The sequence below is a fragment of the Pelodiscus sinensis genome, chromosome 5 (genome assembly GCF_052426305.1).
Source record: "Pelodiscus sinensis isolate ZL-2025 chromosome 5, ASM5242630v1, whole genome shotgun sequence".
Lineage (NCBI taxonomy): Eukaryota > Metazoa > Chordata > Testudines > Trionychidae > Pelodiscus > Pelodiscus sinensis.
Window position 1 is genome coordinate 107,734,725 of NC_143056.1, and position 22,111 is coordinate 107,756,835.

A 22,111-nucleotide genomic window follows, 5' to 3' on the forward strand; every position below is an offset into this window, starting at 1 on the left:
CCCGAATAATAGAACAGAGAATCCTTGTACACTCACCACTTTTAATCAAAAGCTTCCTGTCTTTCAGTCCACACTCCAGTTTGTACTCGGCATGTGTATGTTACAGTGGGTATGTCTACATTAGGAACACATTTTAGTTAACCCTGATCTAGCCTCAAATTCTTGTCCTATAGATGCAGGGTAATACTGTTTACCTTGATTTAGTTGGCCTGAGAAAGGCCCTAAGCAGAAAAGATGTTAGGTTAGCCAAAATGTGTTAGCTAATCTCAACTTCTTTTTCTGACACTGATTTGGCCAGTATGGCAAGTGAGTGTTGGTTTGGTGGCTTGTTTGTTTTTTACTTCATTGTTCATGATACATTGTACGAAATCCCCAATTGCAGGATGCAAGAATGCAAATTAAGGGTCTCCGATGCCTGAATGGCAGTTGCTTTGGATAACAGGTCAAGCAGTTTCAGTTGTTTTTCATTGGAACATGTTAGTATCCAATCAGCAAATCACTGTTCAGACACGGAGGGAGATGGCAGAGCATAATCTAAACCATGTTTTCTCATCGGCAGTACCATGTCATGATGAGCCATTCCTATCCTCTTTCATGGACAAGGGGCTCCATTTAGGTCCCATTGAAATCCAGGGCAGTTTGGTCACAGACTTCAGTGGAACAAATCATTACAGGCCTGGAAGGGTCATAGGAGGCTGTAAGTGCAGCTGAATCAGTGTGGTTGTGTTGGGCACAGGACTCTGGTGGAGAACTGTGTTCCGCAGCTTAGCACTGTGGCAGTCTTTGTAAGCAGATCAACACATGAGGGATTAAGGAATAGGGTGAGACTCAAGTCTACAACAGCAGTTCCCTGGGTCAAAGCCTGCTAGGAGACGCCACACTACTTCAACATGCTCACCACAATTCATCTTGTAGTTCCACACAGTCTGCTTACCTGAACTCAATAGATGCATCAGCACAAAGGAAGCTGGTTTGGGCCCAAAGTTAGACACTTCCATAGCAGTCACTTCTGACTGGCAGCATCATCTGCAACAGTTCCATGCAACATACTACCATGAGTCACATCTGCTAATGTCATAGGGAAAGAATCCTGGTCCCTGAATCAGAGTGTTCCATATGACAATAGAAGGTGCCAACTGTTGTGTCACAAGACCGAGTTTTGTAAAATAATTCTGCCTTTTCCAAAATGCTGTTCCAGAATGAGAGCTACCCATTTACTACAGCTTCTGGGACAAGAACGCTGGTTGCAACTTGAGCATGGATTGGGCAAGGCTGCTAGTAGACACATTTACTGTATGCTTTGAAAAATGAATGACCAAAATAAGCCACTTATCATATTAAACTAAAGCTAAAAGTGCAGTTTTCATGTTAGCACCTTCCTTGGGATGTAGGAGAAAACAACAGACAAAGATATTACCTCTTAAATGTTTTTTGCATAGCCAATACTATGATACTGGTGTACACAGCAAAAACCAAGGCTGGTTTTGGTTTTTTTACATTTAATGTAATACTTTGAAGGTAATACGTTTGTTTTAAAATTTTTGAATTAAAAATTAATATCTACAGGGAACCTTTTGTCATGTTCTGTAGCTGAAATTATATTGTTTATGGACTGAAAACGATTCTCCTACTTGTTCCTTTGTGAAGAGTATTTTTAAATTTTAAGAATTGTATATCTGGGACCTAATAGTTAAAAGCTCCATAGTTTTTTGGTGTGGCAATGAATTTATGACTCTATAAAGGTTTTGGTTTTGCAATGATGCTCTCAACAAGAGTTAACTGTCATTCTGTATAGTAACAAATTTTTTGTCACCATAGTGCAAGACACTGTAGGAGACTTGAAAATACTTGAAGTTATTGTACATGTACTTCTCATCTTTGTAGTTCTTTTCCTTTTATATCTAGAGACTGGCTTTTACTCCAGTTAAGATGCAGCATCGGTTAAGTAAATTATATATTTTACTACATGGAGAATTCACTGGCATTTTTTAAGAGTGGGCATTGAAGTTTACAATATGATGCCTGAGAGCAGAAAACCAGGTACTGTACTCTTTTTTTTTTTTTTTTTTGGTAACTGTTAGGTCAGTCAAGTATTACTGTAACTTGGAAATATGAAAGTTTTGCAGATGTAGCTTATTTGCTGAATTGCAATAAAAATTCTACTAACATGAGGAACAGCATTAATTTAATGTACCATTTTTGGCAGCTTCTTCTCATCAGGCTAATTATCATCTCTTTCATAATGGCATGTAGAAATAGTCCTTGCTTGCCACTTCAGTCAGGCCTGGGCTGACTCATTTGTACCAGATGACTTATTACTTGTTTAGTGTGGCCAATTTGCTTAACACTGTACAATACACAAAATATTCCCAGTTTCAAAGATACATCAGAGATGGGGGCACTAAAAACTTGGAGGGTAATTTATAGATCCGCTCTCCATAAATAGTGTTTAAACTTATGAGCATCATAGAAATGGGCTTTCAGACAATATTTGAATGAGTAGGTGGTGAATGAGTAAACCGGGGTAGAGGGGCAATTCTACCCCAGTGAAGGAATAGTGGCGAAATAAAGGGGAGAAGGATGAGACAAAACTGGGTGTGTTGAGACTGGCATTGTTGGTGGGGACATTGTGGGGGAATACAACAAGAAACAAGGGGTGGGATGGAGGCTAGGTCAGAACTCTGCAGGGATCTGAAGGACAAAAAGTTCAAATTGTGTATAATGGGCAAGTGAAGCAATGAAAGGTGGGGATGGTGCTGTAGATGGGTCAACAGGTGAAGAAGATCATTGCCCTGAGAGGCTTTGTAGCTGGATACTGCAGCAAGCAGGACCAAGACCCATGCCCCATTGCAACAGTATGGGAGTAGGAGGAAGACCAGGCCTTACACAAGTGCATGAGTTGCCTAAAACAATGGCTCCCAAACTTGATTGGTTCATGTGCTACCTTCTAAATCAGTGTTTTTCAAACTGTGCTGGGGCTCCGCGAAACATCTCCAGGGGCTCCGTGAGGTTGACAAACTGGAAACATCGATAGGTACAACACATACGATCAGTGGACCGCTGGGGCTCTGCATAAATTTTTTACGCATGTAAAGGGCTCTGGAGCCCAAAAAGTTTGACAACTGCTGTTCTAAACAATTGTGACGTGAAAGGTTTACTTGATGGCCTGGTTGACAAATATGTATATGCAAGGCCATCCTTCAGCTCAGCAGTTGCCTGAAGGATATATTCTCTGAATTTGCCACATCTTTGCCTAGCTGTGGTCTACATGAAACATTTCAGTGATCTTCAAACACAGAAAAGATGTAACCCAAGCCGAAACCAGCCCAGTAGTAAAGACAATTCTATTATTTACACCACTTGCATGAATCATTCACTTGTCTCACTGAGTTATCCCTCTACCCACTGCCCCTCAGGATGCCATAAAGCCTGATCCAATGACTACTGAAGCCAAGAAAGTCTTTCTGGTTTCAAAAAACAGGACTGTGTAGCACTTTAAAGACTAACAAGATGGTTTATTAGGTGATGAGTTTTCGTGGGCCAGACCCACTTCCTCAGATCAAATAGTGGAAGAAAATTGTCACAACGATATATACCAAAGGATACAATTAAAAAAATGAACACATATGAAAAGGACAAATCAAATTTCAGAACAGAAGGGGGATGGAGGAGGGGGAAGGAGGGAGGTAAATGTCTGTGAGTTAATGGTATTAGAGGTGATAATTGGGGAAGCTATCTTTGTAATGGGAAAGATAATTAGCGCCTTTATTCAAATTTGAGTGTAAAGTGTCGAATTTAAGCATGAATGACAATTCAGATGATTCTCTTTGAAGTGAGGTCTTAAAAGGTCTTTGAAGCAGGATGCAGGTAATCAAGTCGTTGAGACACTTAAATTCGACACTTTACACTCAAATTTGAATAAAGGCGCTAATTATCTTACCCATTACAAAGATAGCTTCCCCAATTATCACCTCTAATATCATTAGCTCACATTTACCTTCCCTCCTTCCCCCTCCTCCATCCCCCTTCTGTTCTGAAATTTGATTTGTCCTTTTCATATGTGTTCAGTTTTTTAATTGTATCCTTTAGTATATATGGTTGTGACAATTTTCTTCCACTATTTGATCTGAGGAAGTGGGTCTGACCCATGAAAGCTCATCACCTATTAAACCATTTTGTTAGTCTTTAAAGTGCTACGTAGTCCTGTATTTTGTTTCAGCTGCACCAGACTAACACGGCTTCATTTCTACCACTTTTCTGGTTTCAGTGAGCTTTAGAAGAGACTATGCAATGCTCATTTTACTGTGCTTGTCTTCTTTTCATTGTGTCCCTCTCTGCTTTAGGGTTGGGTATATGTGGGCATGAAATGCCGAGATACCAAAACCAGTTATTTTGAAGGTAAGACATATAGTCACAGATCCACCCTGTGAGCCCAAATTTCCCTCCACAGTGAGAGGCTGGAGAGCAGTGCTGCCAGTACAGAGGTCTTACAGGCCACTCACCTCTAGGAGTCACTGCGCTTGGTTTGCCTTCCCCTGAACAGCAAAACTGCACCAGTCCTGTAGAGCTACCCTCCATCATGGGAGAGGGCAGGATCTGTTCCTATATGAGTTTAGTGATCTACTCATTTAAATATATGCAACTCTGTATTGATATACTTGTTCACAAATTTTGAAATAGATGAGCCTGGGTCCATTTTCATTACCATCTCCACTTCTTTTCTAAGGTATTAACTGGACAGGTTGGTTTAACAATTGTGGTATTTGTTTTAATAAACTAATAGCAGCAGGCTTATCTCTGATAGATGCAATATCTCATGTGCATAACCATCATATGTGCATCATAAACAAATGAGTGGGCTTCTCCACATTTGGATAGTTTTGTCCCCATCTTGGACTACTGGGTGGAGGAAATGGGAGAGATGGCACACATTGTAATGTTTATATTCCTAACACAACACTGCCAGAGTTGGGAGACTTCAAATTTACCCTGGTTTTTGTGTCCTCCTCTTCCAGATTTTTTTTAAAAGTTAAAAAACAAAAACACTCAGTCTCCCCCAAACACTCAGCCTCTCCTTTCATCAGACTGCTAAATAACCTTTTTAATGTGATAAAACCAAACCAACCCTTGCTATGAGTTATCAAAACAAACCACTAGGCAAGGGATGGAATTCAGTTTCAAGATTCCATAGTTTTGATAAATGGTGTTTCAGAAGGGAAATGTTTACAAATTATTAAAAATATATTAACCAAAAGATGATGATTAATTAGTGTTATCAATTATTAAATATGAATTCAATATTCATTATTTGGAAGGGTTTCTGAGGCTTGTTTTTTGAAGGATTTTAGTAGTAGCAAAATAAAAAGCTACCATCTTCCTGGACAATCTTCTCCCCGTTACAGACAACCTCACCAAACTTACGTTTAGCTTGGTACCTTATGTGCATTCTTTCTATTAGGGTGAATTTCACTCACTGTGTACGGTGAAATAATCCTAGTTTGTGAAATGCTTTAACTAGATGGCGCTGTTGATCTGAGACTGTACAAGTTCTTGGAGCTCTGAAGAAATACGTTTCACCATTTGAGCTATGGTTAATGTATTGGAGACCAAATATACCAAATCCCTTTATGAACCGGGCCTCTAGTTTGCCCTTCCTCTATATCTTCAAATATTAAAATTGATCATCCTAGATTTCTTATAGGTTCTTAGCTCTTAGAATTTCTGGGGTGTGACAGTAGGGCCTGCTTAGGTAGAAGGATGTTAGAAAAGCTTTCCTTCTTGGACCTCTTTGTAATGAGTCTAAATGCAATCTGCTGCTTCTGCATGTAGATAAATCAAAAAGAGCAGTGAGGCGGGGTGGAGGGATGTGGATGGGGAGGGACTGTTGGCTCCACAGTACTTCTTTTACCTCACTAAAGTTCTTTATGTATGGAACAGTGCCATAAACAAACTTTTTGATTCTGTGTTGCTGCAGAGAGGTCCATAACTTCTGTGAGATGAGTAATTCACCATAAAACTGCTTGGCACAGACAGTGCGCCTTAAAATCTTATTAAATGATCTGTTTGTTATTGCATGATAGTTTTTTTACTGGCGGTGGTTTTGAAAGCCACTGAAAAATTTCCGAGGGTTATAAATCTCAAAGTGAAAGCTGTACAGTGCAGATCATTGCCTAAAGCTAATATGAAGATAGCGTATTTATCCATGTTCAAAGGTACTCTCTGCTCTGGGAACCAACTCTTGAAGGTACAGTAAAGTCTTGGTTATCCTACTTTCACTATCCGACCTTCCGTTTTATCCGACAGTGCCGCCTGTCACGTGACGGCACGGGGCTCCAGGGACACTTCATACCACATGGCACGCAGTGCGGGCTCGGCAACCCTACCTCCCCACCCCACTCCTGGGGCAGCTCACGCCCGTGCTGCGGACTCACCCAGCGCTCAGGTATGCTGGGCCAGTGTCCTGCTCGGGGCCCAATCCTGGCCATCCTGCAGTGTTAGCGGGTCCGCTTTTAGGAGTCCGGGCTGAGGCAGGAAGGGAAGGGGGTGTGTGTGTGGCAAGGGGAGACAGGAGCGCCGGGGCCTTGGGCTCATCCGGGGGAGGAAGAGGAAGGGGGAGGTTGGGGGGGGGGAGGGAGGGAGTTTGCCCCCCCTGTGGAGCAAGCCCGGCTCTGGGCCGGATCAAGCAGGGAGCCCTGGCCGAAGCAGGAAGGGAAGGGGGGGGTATGGCGAGGGGAGGCAGGAGCGCTGGGGCCTTGGGCATGTCCGGGCGGCCCGGAGTCCAGGCTGAGGCAGGAAGGGAAGGGAGGAGGTGGCGGGGGGAGGGACCACCACTGGGCTGAGGAGAGGCAGGAGCGCCGGGGCCTTGGGCATGTCTGGACGGGCCGGGGGAGGAGGGAGGACGCAGCGTCCGGAATCCACCGGGGAGAGGGCAGCACACGCGCCAACCGCCCCCAAGACAAAGAGTGGAGCCCGCTTGGGAGGCTCCCCACCGCTAGCTGCCGCTGCTGCCGTCCCTATTATTCGACATTTCCAGTTATCTGACCATCCTCCGGTCCCGTTTAGGTCGGATAACCAAGACTTTACTGTAGATAAAATCAAAGTAAATAAAATAGTTGCCAAATTCAGTCCTTATGTAAGTGGATGTGATCCCCATTGACATCAGTGACAATGAAACTTATTCCAGAGCTGAATTCATTTCAGGGAGCTGCCAACTTAAGAAAAGCTAAAAGTCCTGATTCTCAGTTACAGGCGCAAGCTCCTTTAGGTGACTCTGGCAGTACATGAGAATTCTCTGAGAATTCAATCCTGATCAAGATGTGCTAGTGACTTCAGTGGGAGCAGGATCAGTCTCTTTTAAATTACAAACTCCACTCATTACTGTCTTCTGGAAGTCGACTATGGCTATGTCTACACTACAGAGTTTTTCCCGGGGTACCAGAGGTATCCTGGAAAAACTCTGCCACGTCCAGGGAACATGTCCGCACTTTTGGAAGAGTTTCCGAAAAAGCAGGCATGCTCTTTCAGAAGCTCTGTATTCCTCATTTTATGAGGAGTAAGGGCTCTTCCGAAAGAGGAGGTTTTTCCTCACATTTGGCTTTGTATAGACGGGCCAAATGTCGGAAAAGCCTCTTCCAAAAAACAAAAAAGCGGAAAAAGATCACAGTGTAGACATAGCCAGTGTGAGCTTACTTTACCAGTTCTAATAACCTGGGAGGTGTTCAGATACTGTGGCTAATCATCATGCCAATGCAAAATCCTTCCAGAGATCAACTCATGATAACACTAAGTAAAGCCTGATAACCGTATATAGGTGAAAAGGGCAAAGGTCATATAGGGATGAGGGACATGCAAGTACCTACATAGACAAATGTAACTTTGGGAAATGAAATGTTGAAGATGGTCCCTTCAATTATCTTTTTTCTCCCTTGTCCCTCTGTCTTTCTACCTGCAGGAATCTCTCTGTTGGTTGTGGTAGCTTCAGTTTCCCTCAAGCACTGTGTCATCTTACAGTCCAATTAAGCTCAAAGTACTGAATTAACAAATTGATGCACTATCTCTGTCCCACCGTGAATCTCTGTTCACTTCTGTCATGTATCTTTAACCAGATTTTCTTTAAAAGACTTGGGCTGTTATTAAACAAGACTACAAGGAATAAAGAGTGCAAAACAGTATTTTCAAGTCTAAGGCTCCAGACAACTTAGTTCAGCTCAACCTAGTGTTGATTCCAGTGTTGTCTACAGTTGTTTTGTGATTGCTTAGCCCATGCTAGAGTTTAAGAAGACCCACTGTGATTGATACTAGGCAGCAAAAACTGTATTTAGTCTGGGAGCTAGAGATAGGGAGAACATACATTGTCTTGTCTGTGTCCATTAGCTGCCTGAAAGAATCCCTGAAAGAATTAAGGTAAACTTAATTACAAAGGAACCCTGAAGACATAAGACCCTTTTGCATGATAGTCACATGAGTTTGTAGCTCATAGGTATACACAGAAAATATTAACCATTCAGCTTCAGGTTTAAAATATTAACACCCATCTAACCATTGAACAATTGATTTTAGGATCAATATTTTTCTGGTCACACACATCTGTTGGCTGATGTATCAACCATTGGTTTGTAGCCTGTTTTTTTTTTGGGGGGGGGGGCAGTCTTTTTACAACTTCTTGCTTTCAGTCTTTTCAGGGCAATTTACTACTTTTGGAGTTCAGTTTTCCTTCTCTCCTCACTCTTATAGTCCAGATTCATGAAGCTCTGAACTTCATCAGCTTTTTCCTAACATTTCTTCCAAAAGGACCTCATCATGCCCTGTGTGTTTCTACAGCTCTGAGTCTTAATCTCCCACTGTGACTCCGTTTTATAAGTGCCTCTGTATTTAAAAGAATTGGTTATGCCAAAAAGGTTTATAGAAGCTGGCCTGAGTTGAGCTTATTACTTCAAATTGGATTTGATTTGTGTGTCTCTGAATGAGGGATAAAGGGGAGGGACCTGTATAAAGGGAAACATTCTAGCATTGTTTCTTGATGATCACAGTAGCATTATATTTAGTCTCCTTTGCAAAGCACTGAGAGATCTATAAACAAAAAGTTCTGCATACCACTGAAGTTGTTTTAGTTGTCTGTATAGTCTAAGCTTTCTGTTTGGGCTCCAATGGGCTCTTACTTTCATACTGTCAAGACCCTTTGCTTTTATTGTGCCTTAAAATGTGGCTTGTAGCTTATATCTTTAATGGACTTGATTCTATGTAAGTTTTTGCCTACCCTGCCACCTCACTGGAGTGATGTGAGACTTAACTCATTAATGTATGTAAAGCACTTTGAAAACCTTGGAATGGATGTGCCACAGAAGTGCAAAGCACTATTTTTTTTTTTAAATGAGATGGTCTACAGTGGCTGTATTCTCTGTCAAGGCTAGTTCTCTGACTTCTAAATTCATGGATATAAGGCACTTTGAGATGTTTGGATGGACAATGCTATGTAACATTATTTTATTTACAAGCTCACGAAAATCAATGCACCAGCAGCCACAATGTCCTTTAATTTAACTTCCCACACCTTTCTATTTGATAAAATAAGCATAGGGATCCCTCAAGTGTTTAATGGTCAGTTTTATGCATTTATAGATGGGTTTGACTGCAGCTAAAAATGTCCATGATGTACAATAGGTTGTTTTTAGCTGGATTTTAAAAGAAAATAACTTTGATCATTTCAAAAGCAGTGAAGCCTGATGCTCCAGTGAGAAAGGAAGGCAGTACTTTATGGCTACCATTAAGGAGACAAAAACAAAGATGGAGGGAAAGTTTCACTAAGCGAAGATTTATCAATGTATATAAAACACACTTACAACTGGGAGAAATACCGGGTCATTTCTAGAACAAAAGGAAAGAGGAGGGGGAAGAAGGAGATACAGCTTGTCTGCCTGCCTTCACTGGGCATAGAGAGGTAAAAGGAAGAACAAAAAAAACATTTTTTTTGACCAAATAAGTCTTTGTTTCCAAATACTTCTGACTGCAGAGGGAACCAGCTCTGGGAAGGTGTCAGTAATCTCTGGTTTAGTAAAAGGGTTATGGATGTATGGGGGCCTGCCTCATTACAATCTGTGTGCAACAGGGGTCTACCTCTGTATTTTGCACAGGATTGATTGAGCATAGTTAGCATGTAAATAAAAACAACAAAACCCTGAGGGTGTATGTGTTGCGTGCATGTGTTCATGTGCAGTGCTTCTGTATATGGATGAAGCAAAATGCAGGACAATGTAGCACTTTAAAGACTAACAAGATGGTTTATTAGATGATGAGCTTTCATGGCCAGACCCACTTCCTCAGATCAAATAGTGGAAGAAAATAGTCACAACCATATAAACCAAAGGATACAATTTTAAAAAATGAACACATATGAAAAGGACAAATCACATTTCAGAACAGGAGGGGGATGCGGGGGGGGGGGGAAGGAAGGAAGGTAAGTGTCTGTGAATTGATATTAGAGGTGGGGAGAGTGGGATGTTTGTGAGTTAATGGTGTTAGAGGTGATAATTGGGGAAGCTATCTTGGTAATGGGTAAGATAGCTTGAGTGTTTGTTCATTCCTTTTTGGAGAGTGTCGAATTTTAACATGAATGACAGTTCAGAGGATTCCCTTTCAAGTGCAGATGTAAAAGGTCTTTGTAGCAGAATGCAGGTGGTTAAGTCATTGAGAGAGTGTCCTTTCTGGTTAAAATGGCAAGAAACTGTTTTTTCTTTGTGATCTTGTCTATCTGTTTTAGAAACACTATCCCAGAGGACACTACTGCCAACCTGATAGCAGACCTATGTAACTTTGTTTTCACCCACAATTATTTCCAGTTTGAGAACAACTTATACCTCCAGATCAGCGGCACAGCCATGGGTACCCGCATAGACTAACACGGCTACATTTCTATCACTATTCTGTATATGGATGTGAGTTGTATGTAACATGAATAGGTACAGCGTGTGTGTGCATTGAACCTTTTGGATGTTTGCATCGGTTTGATTACATTGGGAATGAAACAACATTTTGGGCCTTTCAGAAAATGAATGAGGAGACAGTTTTTCTCTGGCTACATGTGCAGCTGAAATCTTTTCAGCACCATTTTAGCTGCACCTATTTCTTTGACACCCATTGTCAAGGCCTAGGGAGGTGAGTGGAGTTTGAGTATACCAGCAAGGAATGTTTGGGGAGGAGAGCTGGCATGTGGGCATGGGTATTATGTGGGTGTGTGTAACTGAAGGGCTGTGTAGGATGATTGTGTGGTTTCTGGATGTGTGTCCTAGCAGGTGTTTCTGTAGTGGTGTCTTGTATGTGGGAGTGGAGGGTTATCTCTAGGGGTAGGGCCTGTGGAAGTGTCTGGCGGAGTATTTTGCCTGGCCTCTGCGGGGTGGCAGCTATTTGTGCCGCGGGGAGGGGCGCGGCCGCAGGGGGGGGGAGCTGTGCACGTGTAAGGGGGTGACACGCCTATAGGCAGAGCTAGCCTAGAGGCACTGCGGGCTCTGGGGGCCGGCCTGAGGAGTGGCCCCTGAGAGCCATGGGGGGGAGACCCCGCCGCCAGCCCCTTTGCACCCCCTGCCCGCGCCGCGCGCGGCTGCCAGTGCGAGGCAGGCTGGGCGCCTCCGCCGCCACCACCTCCTGCTCCTGCTCCGGGTCCCGCCGAGGGACGCGCCTGCCCCCGGCGGCTGCGAGCTCCATGGGGTGCGGCCGCCGCCTTCCCACCGCTCCTGCTCCGCGCGGCCGAGCTCCTGCCCGGTGAGTGACCGAGGCGCCGGCCGGGCTGTGCCGCGGAGAGCGTGCGGGCGGGCGGCCGGGCTGCACTCAGACCGGTACCCGCAGGAGCCTGCCAGCGCTTAGCAATGAGCGCGGCTTACCGCGGGGGGGGGGAGGGGGTTAAACTCAGAGCCGGTGCTCGGGGCAGCACTGGTGACGTTTGTTTGTTAATAGCGGTTTGGTCCGGCAGGCACTTCGGCACGTGCGCAGCTTTCAGCCTGTGCGGAGCCGTCCCAGCGACTCGGCAAGGCCGCGCCCATGTCTGAGTGACACTCGCAGGCAGCGGGCTTGCAGCCGCCAGCCCGAGAGTGTTAGAGACACGGGGGTGAAACCTCACTCTCCAGCCCACCCTCGGGCACATAGTGCCCTGGCTTAGAGACACCAATTAGTGGCCATGTGTAGGATCCATGGATCTTCAGAGATGTGTTGTGTTGTGGGGAATGGCGTGAGTTCAATAAAAATGGGGTTGCCTCCTTAGCCACCTTGTCTCTCTAAAGTTACACGTGCTTTTCCCGTGCTTTCAATTTATTTAGTTATTTTATTAGAAATGAGCTCGAACCCACCTCCAGCTCTAAAGCATCCATTGGCCTGCTAAACCCAGGGTTCTGAGTTCAATCCTTGAGGAGGCCGTCTAGGGATTTGGGGCAAAAATTTGTCAGGGATGGTACTTGCTCCTGCTGTGAAGGCAGGGGACTGGACTCCATGACCTTTCAAGGTCCCTTCCAGTTCTAGGAGATAGGCAATCTCCATTAATTATTATTATTATAGAAAGATGGGGAGAGCTCAGATACGCAGCTGCACTTCCCTATTATTATTTTCTGTTTTCGTTTGCGTTGTGAAAGTTGTGAAACACACGGGGTTTATTTTTTAAAACATGCTAATTTCTCAATAGGGAGCTGGACAAGTCCTGACCAAGATGAATACAGTAGTTCTACAGCACCAGCTGGCATTTTTCAAATAAGAGAATATGAAATGAAAAATAATTTAACTGAATTAAAATGTGAAACGTAAAACTCTGCACCCATTAGATTGCTTTAGTTGGTTTGTAATATGGGCAGTGGTAAATATTTGTGACAACTTTTATTTTGAAGGTGGAGATTATTTAAAATTTTTGTTTCCCCATTGGAGGACTTCATATAGCAAACAGATGTTTAGTGTTTTTTAAAAATTTTAGAAGTACAAGATTGATGCATCACAGTATAAACTGTGTTCTATTAAATGTAGAATAAGCCTAATAATTTTTCATTCATCTTCTCCCTCCAAACTTTTGCTGCCAATTTGAGATTTCAGTGATTGCTCTTTATTTCCTTACCCAAAACCTCTCTTTCCAGCTGTGACTACCTTCAGCAGCAGAAATCTCAGCCTATGTGTACAATAAATTGGCTTCCATTCTGCAACATACATTAATGCTACCTGTTCTTCATGTATATTCTGGAGATCAAAGGAATACATAACAATAAATCCCCCTTAATGCCCCATAACCAGTATGTACAAGGCATTATGTACAAGGCACAGTATCTGTTTTGAAATAAAAACACTCTTAAGTGTGTCCTCTCTGTAACAGTGCTTGCAATGGACAGGCACATCTCTACAAACACCCCAGCATGCAGATGTATGGATGAGAAGTGTGGTAGTAGTTACTTTGAGATGCATGAGCTTTATTTTTACACATTTAAGGTTTGTTGACCACTAATTTCTTGTGTCCTATGCCAGTGTTCTTTTTCAGTCCTACATATACCCATATCAAATTGAAGGTAGACTGGTAATTGCTCTTGTCTCCAGAACCTTCTTTGCTGACAGCTACTAAGAATAAAAAACTCCTGTTAAAATGGTTTTCCTTATCTTATCCCAAGATCCTACCTTATGGTAATCTTGCCACTCCAGCATTGGTCTTTCTCTCATTTCCTGATGATCTGGATCAGAGGTATTTGGTAAGACATCCATCACTATTATCTAGTCCAAAGATGTGCGATCTCTGTTCAGTGGGTCACTGAGGCAATGTTTATACTACGAGTTTTCTCGGAAAAAAAGATCTGTGTGGAAAAAGGGGTTTTTGCACAAAAAGGAAACGTCCACACTGCTTGTTTTTGAGCAAAAACCCCAGCGGAAAAACGGATCGGCAGAAAATATGCAAATGAGATCGCAATTCTTGCAAATGAGTCCCTCATTAGCACATTTTTTGCCAAGGAAACTCGTAGTATAGACGTAGTCTGAGGCTCAGTAGGCTGATCATAGGCTACTTGAGTTGCTTGGTTACATGATGTTAGTCTGTTGTCTTGTTCCCTGCTTCTAAAATGCAGTCAGAGAAACTAAAACTGTATTAATATTCTTCCTTATAAGTAACTGCTGTAGTTGTTATGGAATGGTAGGTGATAATATGTGGAAGAAAGAGGTTATCCATGTGATTGTCTCATGGAACACCTTATCTTCCATTTATAATCTCTCTGTTACAACATGGTCCAATTGGGGTGGATGGAAGCTTGGGCACCTAAATACAGTATTAAGACTCCAGAAGAAGGACCTTCACTCTGCTGATTTGCCTGCAGTCTCAAATCCTTCCTGCCTAGGATTTCCTTTCCTACCAATCTAGCCTTCTGATTTGCCTTTTCTGCTGATCTCCTTCCCCTTGATCATTCATGGGACCTCATTCTGTTTGTGCTGATTTTCATCCTTTTCAATTGCCCTAGAAGCTCCCTTTCTGATGATGCCTTTCTCTCCCTGTCATTCTTCTCTGATGTCTGTCTATAGCTCCTTCATTTTGCTGCTTTTTTTCCTCATTCCTCACTGCTCCTGCACTGAAGTTTCCAGCCAAATGCTTTAACTATGTACACTATGTGCTGCTTGAAAGGCGACTGCCTGCTGTGTGTTTCAGCAACATTGCTCAGCAGACTTTCATTTTTTATTTAAAAAAGCTAATTTGGGAGCAATAAAAAACATGTGAATAACCATCTGTTTAATGGTACATAAAAGTTTAATGGGTCTGGGGTTGTGATTTTGAAACTCTTGATAGATCAAGTGTTCAATTTTTGTTGGACCTTTTTGTTGAAGAATGTCATGCTTCCCAATTACTGGTTGTGTTTTTTTTTTTGGAGTGGGGGGTGTCTATAGATTAATTCTGTCTGTGTATCTGATTCTTAGTTCCATACACAGAATCATCTGCTGTTAATCAGTGTAAGTACATGGAGTTATGCCAAATAATACTACCTGAAGATCTGCCCATTATGTATAAATGTAGATATTTGTGCAAATATATGCACATACACAATCATGCACACTTAGGCTAGCATGCACACATCCACATATATGACCATCATGTAGCATGTCTGTGTGTGTATCTTGAACATGCATGTGAGCATGCACATGCGCACACACACATGGCTATTCAGCAAGCAACCAAACATTCTCATGCACTCTCTGACATTTCTCCTGAATCTGGTTTTTTTTTTTTTTTACAGATGTGGATGAGAGTGCCAAGGGACTGATGACTGTCATCCAGATGCTATTTGTCAAAACATTCCAAAGCTATACAAGTGCATGTGCAAGCTAGGTTACAGTGGTGAAGGGAAAATGTGTGAAGGTAAATTGACAGCAGTACTCCATGCTATTTGGCCATAGCATGTGTGCCAGAGACTGTACTATCACCAGTTCCTGTTTAATTCATAGGTAGGACTGCAAAAAGGGTTCTATGAGAATATTTGTGATAAGCTGTTGACTCCTTATGTCATATATGTAGGCCAGGAACTTGCTAAATTAAAAACTGAATTATATATTTGTGTATGATTTAACCTCCCCGCCCTGCCAATCTTAAAAAGAAAACAAATGCAGCCATTATTTCTGTCCAGCTCCTTAGATTTACTTTGGCTACAGAGTTATGGAAGTTACCTTTTTGAAAAGCACTGGCATGGAAGAGGAGAAGAAAGTGCCTTATTTCTACTATGAGTTTGTCTAGCTTCAACTTCTTCTTGTACTTTATTTGCTCGTGTGAAGAGCCCTACACATTGGTTAGGAGTGTGCAGGTACAGGCAGTCGCAGCTCCCGAATCTGGTCCACCAGGGTTAATTCCTGGTGGGCCCCCACCTCTCTGTTTAGTTGCATGGCTGCTGGTACCAGTGATTTTAGTGCCTCTCAAAAAATCCAGAATGTGTTTTAGGATTGGTCTTTTGTACCCTAAAATGAGAAAAGTCAACCAGGGCCCATCAGATGACACAAGGGTTGGCAGAGTGCACTTGCTGTAGGCTAATGTCAAATTTTTAATTTAACACTAGCCACATGTAAGCTATATTTGCGCGTGTACTAATAAATGTTCTAATTGCCAAAAACTTCAGTGAGCATGGTAGATGGTGAGTGTCTTGGAAAATCAGGCTACTGATTTAGGTATGTGAATATAGATTTAGGGGGCCTTTTTTAGGGACTGGGGCGCCGCGGGAGACAGGCGCCGAAACGCTTGAGCAGCTCTGCCACGCTTGTTCGGCGGCAGCTGCCGGCGTAGGCGGGGGCAGGGCGGCGGGGATCGCAAGCCCCAACCCTGCGCCAGGGGCGCCGTGGGAAATCGCTGCGGGGATGCCCGAGCGGCTCTAATGCGCTGGCCCAGGGACGGCGGCCGGCGCAGGCGCAGGAGTCTTCGCCCGGAGGGGCTGCCCACGCACACACCCGGCCCCTCCCGCAAGGCGCAGGCGCCGGCATCCCTGAGCAGGGGCGCCAGGTTTAAAAGCCGGGCGGCCAGGACACAAAGGGAGAGGATCAAAGGGACGGAGCCCCGGCAAGCGGGGCGCGGAGACTCGCGCCAGACGGCGGCGGGGCGGCAGGACTGTTGCACGGACCAAGACCGATAACCGAGCGCCCTAGGACTGGAGTGGGTGAGTCAACCCTGAGACCCCGCTGAACCAGACCAGGACTGGCAGACCTAAGAGGGTGGAGGAAGTAGCCCAGGACGGGGTAGGAACCCCAGGGACCGGTGCGTTGCGGCCGTAGCTCCCCCGGTCGGGCAGCGCGTCTCAGACGCACTCCCTTAGGGTCCTGGGCTGGGACCTGGAGAGGTGGTGGGCCCAGGTCCCCCTCCGCCCCGGTCAGGTACCGGGGAAACGCCCGAGAGATGAAGCAGTGCAAGATAACATCCCCTCACCCCGGGGAAGGGGCCGGGATCATTACAGGTGGTGGAGAATGTGGGCAGTGAACCCCTAGACTAAAAGGGGGTGATCCCCTCCCCCCCAAAAAAAGGGGAAGAGAGAGACTGGTTGTTGTCGATTAACCCCAACCAGGCACGGGACGGCAGGGAATCCCACAAGGGGTAGAAGGCGCCGTCCGCAAGAGAAGCGGAGGAAAGCTGCTGTCATGGACCCAACACAAATGTTTGAGTGGCTCAAGGAGCAACAGCTGCTCCAACAACAGCATCAGGTGCAGTTGTTACAGCAACTGGCCGCACAAGGCCAAGAACAGCAGTGCCAGCTGGTGAGGGAAATGACTCAGCAGCAGGAACGGTGGCTGCAAAAAGGGGTAAGCCAGGGAATCAGGGCCGGGCCTGTCGGGGATAGGGAGGAGGGACTTGGGGGAGTGACCAATTACCAATTAGGCTAACTAAGATGGGACCGCTGGATGACCCCGAAGCGTACTTGGTGACCTTCGAAAGAGTGGCCTTAGCGGCCCGGTGGCCCGAGGACCACTGGGCCACACTGCTAGCCCCTATCTCACGGGATCGGCGCAACTAGCCTACCAGAGCTTAAGCCCCCAGGAGGCCTTGAAATATTATAAGGTCAAAGAGGCCATATTAGACCAGATGGGGGTGAACCCTGAAACATACAGCCAGCAGTTTAGAGCTGAGCGATACCCCCAGGGAGCCCGACCTCAGGCCGTGGCACAAAAGGTAAAAGAGCTGGCATGGAGATGGTTGGGACCAGAGAAGCGAGAGAGCGCTCAGATAACCAACATCGTGGCATTAGAACAGTTTTTGCAGATTCTTCCCCCGGGGGCCCAGCAATGGGTGCGCAGGCATTGCCCCCAAGGCCTAACGGACGCGGTCGCCTTGATGGAGAACTACGTGGCGGCCGAGACGCCCGGAGGCCCCGGGAGAGGGGACAGAGAGGGTGGGACGGACCAACCGCCGAAGGGCCGAGGATGTCCTGAAAGGGGAATTAGCTCCAGTGGAGAGGGCACTTGGGGCCTAGGTCGAGGGGTGGCCAGAAGCAGGCCCGAAATAGGAAAGGAGGGACTCCCAGCAAATACAGGCGGAGGGGTACATCGACCAGAGGCAGCTGGCACAGGGACGGGGGAAGCTACGATCCCCCGGCCCCGGTGTTATGAGTGTGGACAGGAGGGACATTTCAAGCGCAAATGCCCCTTCATGGATTGCTCATTCGGGCAAGGGGTCTCTTTGGGAGTGCCCCCTTGTCACGACCCACGAGCTAGAGTAACCACCCAAATATGGGTGGAAGGGGTGCCGCGACAGGCTTTAGTGGACTCGGGGTGCGGACTGACAATGGTCCGTCCGGAGTTAGTCTCGAGTCTTGTTCTGTTTGTGTTTCCTCACCAAGATGAACATATATTTAGTATTGTCTGCTGGATCAAAAGGCAAAATCAGTTGCTTACACTTATGTCTGCACCTGATTCTTGGTGGAGAGCTTTTCCCAGTCTAAAACGGATGTCAAGACTATAATATGCAAATTAATTATCTGATTAAAATGGTAACCAAATGCTCATGAAATATTGACTCCAGTTCCCCCTATAAATATGTTTTTTCTACATTTTATACTGTCACTACACAGAAAACATATTTTGAAAAAGGATGATGGAAGGAAGCCTTTACCTATTTTCTGGCCAGGAGCCACATATTCGTCCTCTGTGACCAGATTAGTAGCAACCTGATGGTCTTGATCTGCTTGGTGTTGGTGTAGTTGTTTGGCAGACTGCAGGTGTGCTTGAGTTCCCAAGTGCCAGAGCCAACAATCAGAGCTAAACTTAGGAAGTCAGGAATCAGACCCATTGTTCATAACTTGGTTACCTAGAGTGAGCTGAAACAGGAGCAGGGCTAGGAGCTGTCACAACTATGGGTGAATGCTTTGAGCAGCCACTGATCTGCTGCTGGTTTTAGAACTCAGTCTCCTAGCTGATTCTTCCAGACAGTCAGGTGAGGTAGCCAATCAGGCTGCCTGTTACAGGCCCGCTGTGCTTGTGTTGGGAGAGTGGTTCTGCCATGGGTCTGATTCCTGACACTGAGCTTGTGGAAGAAAGTCAAAGATGAGGCCCAGGTTACAGCCGGAGTGACAGCCAGGAGTTCTCCCAGGGTATGTCTACACTACAACGTTAATTCGAACTAACTTAGTTCGAATTAGTTAATTCGAACTAAGCTAATTCGAACTAACGCATCCAGACTAAAAAACTAGTTCGAATTAGCGTTTTGCTAATTCGAACTAGCATGTCCACATTAAGTGGACCCTGAACCAGGCTTAAGGATGGCCGGAAGCAGTGCCGGCAGGGCATCAGAGAAGAACTTAGAGCGTGGAGATGCTTTCTCAGGCTAGCCGAGGGCTGTGCTTAAAGGGTCCCGACCCCCACCCCGGACAGACAGTTCTCAGGGGTGCCCTGCTTGCAAAGCAGTCCTGGCTTGAATTGCCCGGACTACCCACACTGGGCACATCACACCACTCGGCCACCAGCCTGGCTGCACTTGCCACAGGCTGCCATCTGGGGAGAAGGGGCAATTGGGGGGCTGCAGGAGAGGTTCCACCCCCAGAAGCCCGCAGAGCCAGCCCAGTCCTCCCCATCGGGGGCTCGTGCCCCATCCCTCCCTCACCTCCTTCCACTTACCCTTCCCTAGCCCCTCTTCTTGATGTACAAAATAAAGATAACGTGTCTTCCAAAATGGAATCTGTCTTTATTGAACAAAACTGGGGGAGACTGGGAAAAGGAGGTGGGAGAGGGGAAGAGAGAGGCTGGGAGAGGAGAGGGCAACTAAAATGATCAGGGGTTGGGAACAGGTCCCATATGAAGAGAGGCTAAAGAGACTGGGACTTTTCAGCTTAGAGAAGAGGAGACGGAGGGGGGACAGGATAGAAGTCTCTAAAAGCATGAGTGGGGTGGAGAGGGTGCATACAGAAAAGTTCTTCATTAGTTCCCATAAAGAAGGACTAGAGGACACCAAAGGAAAGGAATGGGTAGCAGGCTTCAAACTAGTAAGAGAAAGTTGTTCTTCACAAAGCAAAGAGTCAACCTGTGGAACTCCTTGCTGCAGGAGGCTGTGAAGGCTAGAACTAGAACAGAGTTTAAAGGGAAGTGAGATCAAGTCATGGAGGCTGGGGTCCATGGAGTGGTATTAGCCAAGGGGTAGGAGTGGTGTCCCTGCTAAGGTTTGTGGAAGGCTGGAGAGGGATGGCACGAGACAAATGGCTTGGTCACTGTCTTCGGTCTATCCCCTCCAGGGTCCCTAGGGTTGGCCGCTGTCGGCAGACAGGCTACTGGGCTAAATGGACCTTTGGTCTGACCCAGGATGGCCATTGTAAGCTCAGGGCTCAGGGTCAGGGGTCTCAGTGGACCCCCTTGATTCTCTTGCACACCTGCTCCTGGGTGGCCAGGCTGGCAGCTCTCCTGCCCTAGACGGCCACTTTCCTGTGCCTAGTACCTCGTCCACGATCTCTGCACTAGCCCAGGTGGGTGCCCGCCTCTTGCGGTCCCGGGCAAGCTCCTGGGAGCCGCTAGCCTGGTCCCGGGAAGAGGGGGAGGGCTGGGGGGCATCAGGTGGGTGGCTCGATCCGTGCCAGGTGCAGGGTCTGCTGGCTGGGTTCTGGCAGGCTTGCACCTGGCACGGGCACAGTAGCCAGCCCGTGCCCCTTTAAGGGGTCCGGGGCCAGGAGGGGGACAGTAGAGTTTCCCTGATGTTGTCCAGAGTGGCCACCAGGGAAACCTGGGGAGGGCTAGCCTCCCACTAGTTCAAATTAAGGGGCTACACACCCCTTCATTTGAACTAGCTAGTTTGAACTAGGCTTAATCCTCGTAAAATGAGGTTTTCCGAGTTCGAACTAAGCGCTCCGTTAGTTCGAATTAAATTCGAACTAACGGAGCGCAAGTGTAGCGCTTATGAAAGTTAGTTCGAACTAACTTTGTAGTGTAGACATACCCCCAGTGACTGAGAAAGTAGTGAAGAGACCTTTGGGGAGCAGCATTAGGAATTCTTTATCTGCTGTTTGAGCTGATGGCATTCACGAGGAGAAGTTGGAGATGCAGGCCAAGAGTTTATTTTGGGCAGGAGACTGGTCTGGAGCAGAGAGAGAGAGCCTAGAAATGGTAGCCTAATTTGTGTTTCTGGATGAAATTTTCCAGAGATAAGGTGCATATGGAGAATAAAAGTTCTGTGAGGCTTCCTCAAGGCTCTGTAAGTTTGATGGAGTTTGGGGAGAGGTTGTGGCTGCTGGTCCCCAGCCAGGTGTCTTGCTAAAACTGGTATATACATAAATTAGACAGGAAAAGGTACAAGAAACACAGATATTTTCTTCCCTCTCTAAATATATAATACGGCTGAATAGAAATGGAGTGGGCCACAGCTAGAGCCACATGCTTCTTTATTTCCCTTACAACATTTCTGTACAAACATTAGCTTTATTTTCTCTGTTAGAAACATGTGCTGTAAATAACGGTGGCTGTGACCGCACTGGAGTTCACTGCAGCTGTCCTGTCGGATTTACACTCCAGTCTGATGGGAAGACGTGTAAAGGTAGTTTTTGTATTTTTGGTAACGCACCTGTATACATAGCTAGGCAAATACACTAATCTCATAGGGAAACTAGTGCATCCTGAGAAAAAGCCAGTGCATATATTTCTGGCCATTGGAGAGCACTGGGGAAGCATTGAAGGCAGGAAAAGCATCACAATCCCATTCCACATGGTCACTGTAACAACAGCCCTAGTTATGGAGCATACGAGTACAAAGTATCTATGCTTTGCCTTTGATACCTTTCCCTATCTCCAGTATGGCCTCTTTTTTTTAAATCAGGAGATAGTAATGCATTAGTGGTACAATGGAGATAAATGTAGCCTGCTAATCCACGAGGCAAGGTATGCAAGGCTCAGGCCCTCAGTCTAATTTATTAGAACAAGCATTTGAAGGGTGTAAATATCAAGACTTGAGTAGAATTATTTACGGCGGGCCAAACAAGTGATGAAGTCCCTTTTTAGAATTTAGACTTGTAGTATTTACTGTATTTAGAATTGCATTTAGAATTAGACAGAACTTGAGAATCAGACATTGGCATGGGCAGGGAAAAATGACCCAATAGGTCTCGTCTGTTGGTAATTGCTGAACTGCAGAGCGAGAGAGAGAATTGTTAAAAAATTAAACAGCTTAGTTTAAGGG

General features: G+C 45.5%; 1 protein-coding gene across 6 annotated transcripts in view; it reads left to right on the top strand.

Annotated features, from left to right (window-relative positions):
• Window positions 1-11,442: 11,442 nt before the first annotated feature.
• The window catches only part of NRIP3 (nuclear receptor interacting protein 3), a 105,642-nt gene continuing 94,973 nt past the window's right edge, over window positions 11,443-22,111 (top strand). The window contains exons 1-4 of one of the 6 annotated variants that reach the window (XM_089778636.1): window positions 11,704-11,754; window positions 13,626-13,703; window positions 15,228-18,677; window positions 21,374-21,472. The gene's annotated coding sequence lies outside the window, so the exon portion shown is untranslated. Of the gene's footprint in view, window positions 11,755-11,876; window positions 18,678-21,373; window positions 21,473-22,111 lie in introns of those variants that run through there. The other 5 variants (XM_089778635.1, XM_089778634.1, XM_089778637.1 and 2 more) reach the window with 5 other exon arrangements.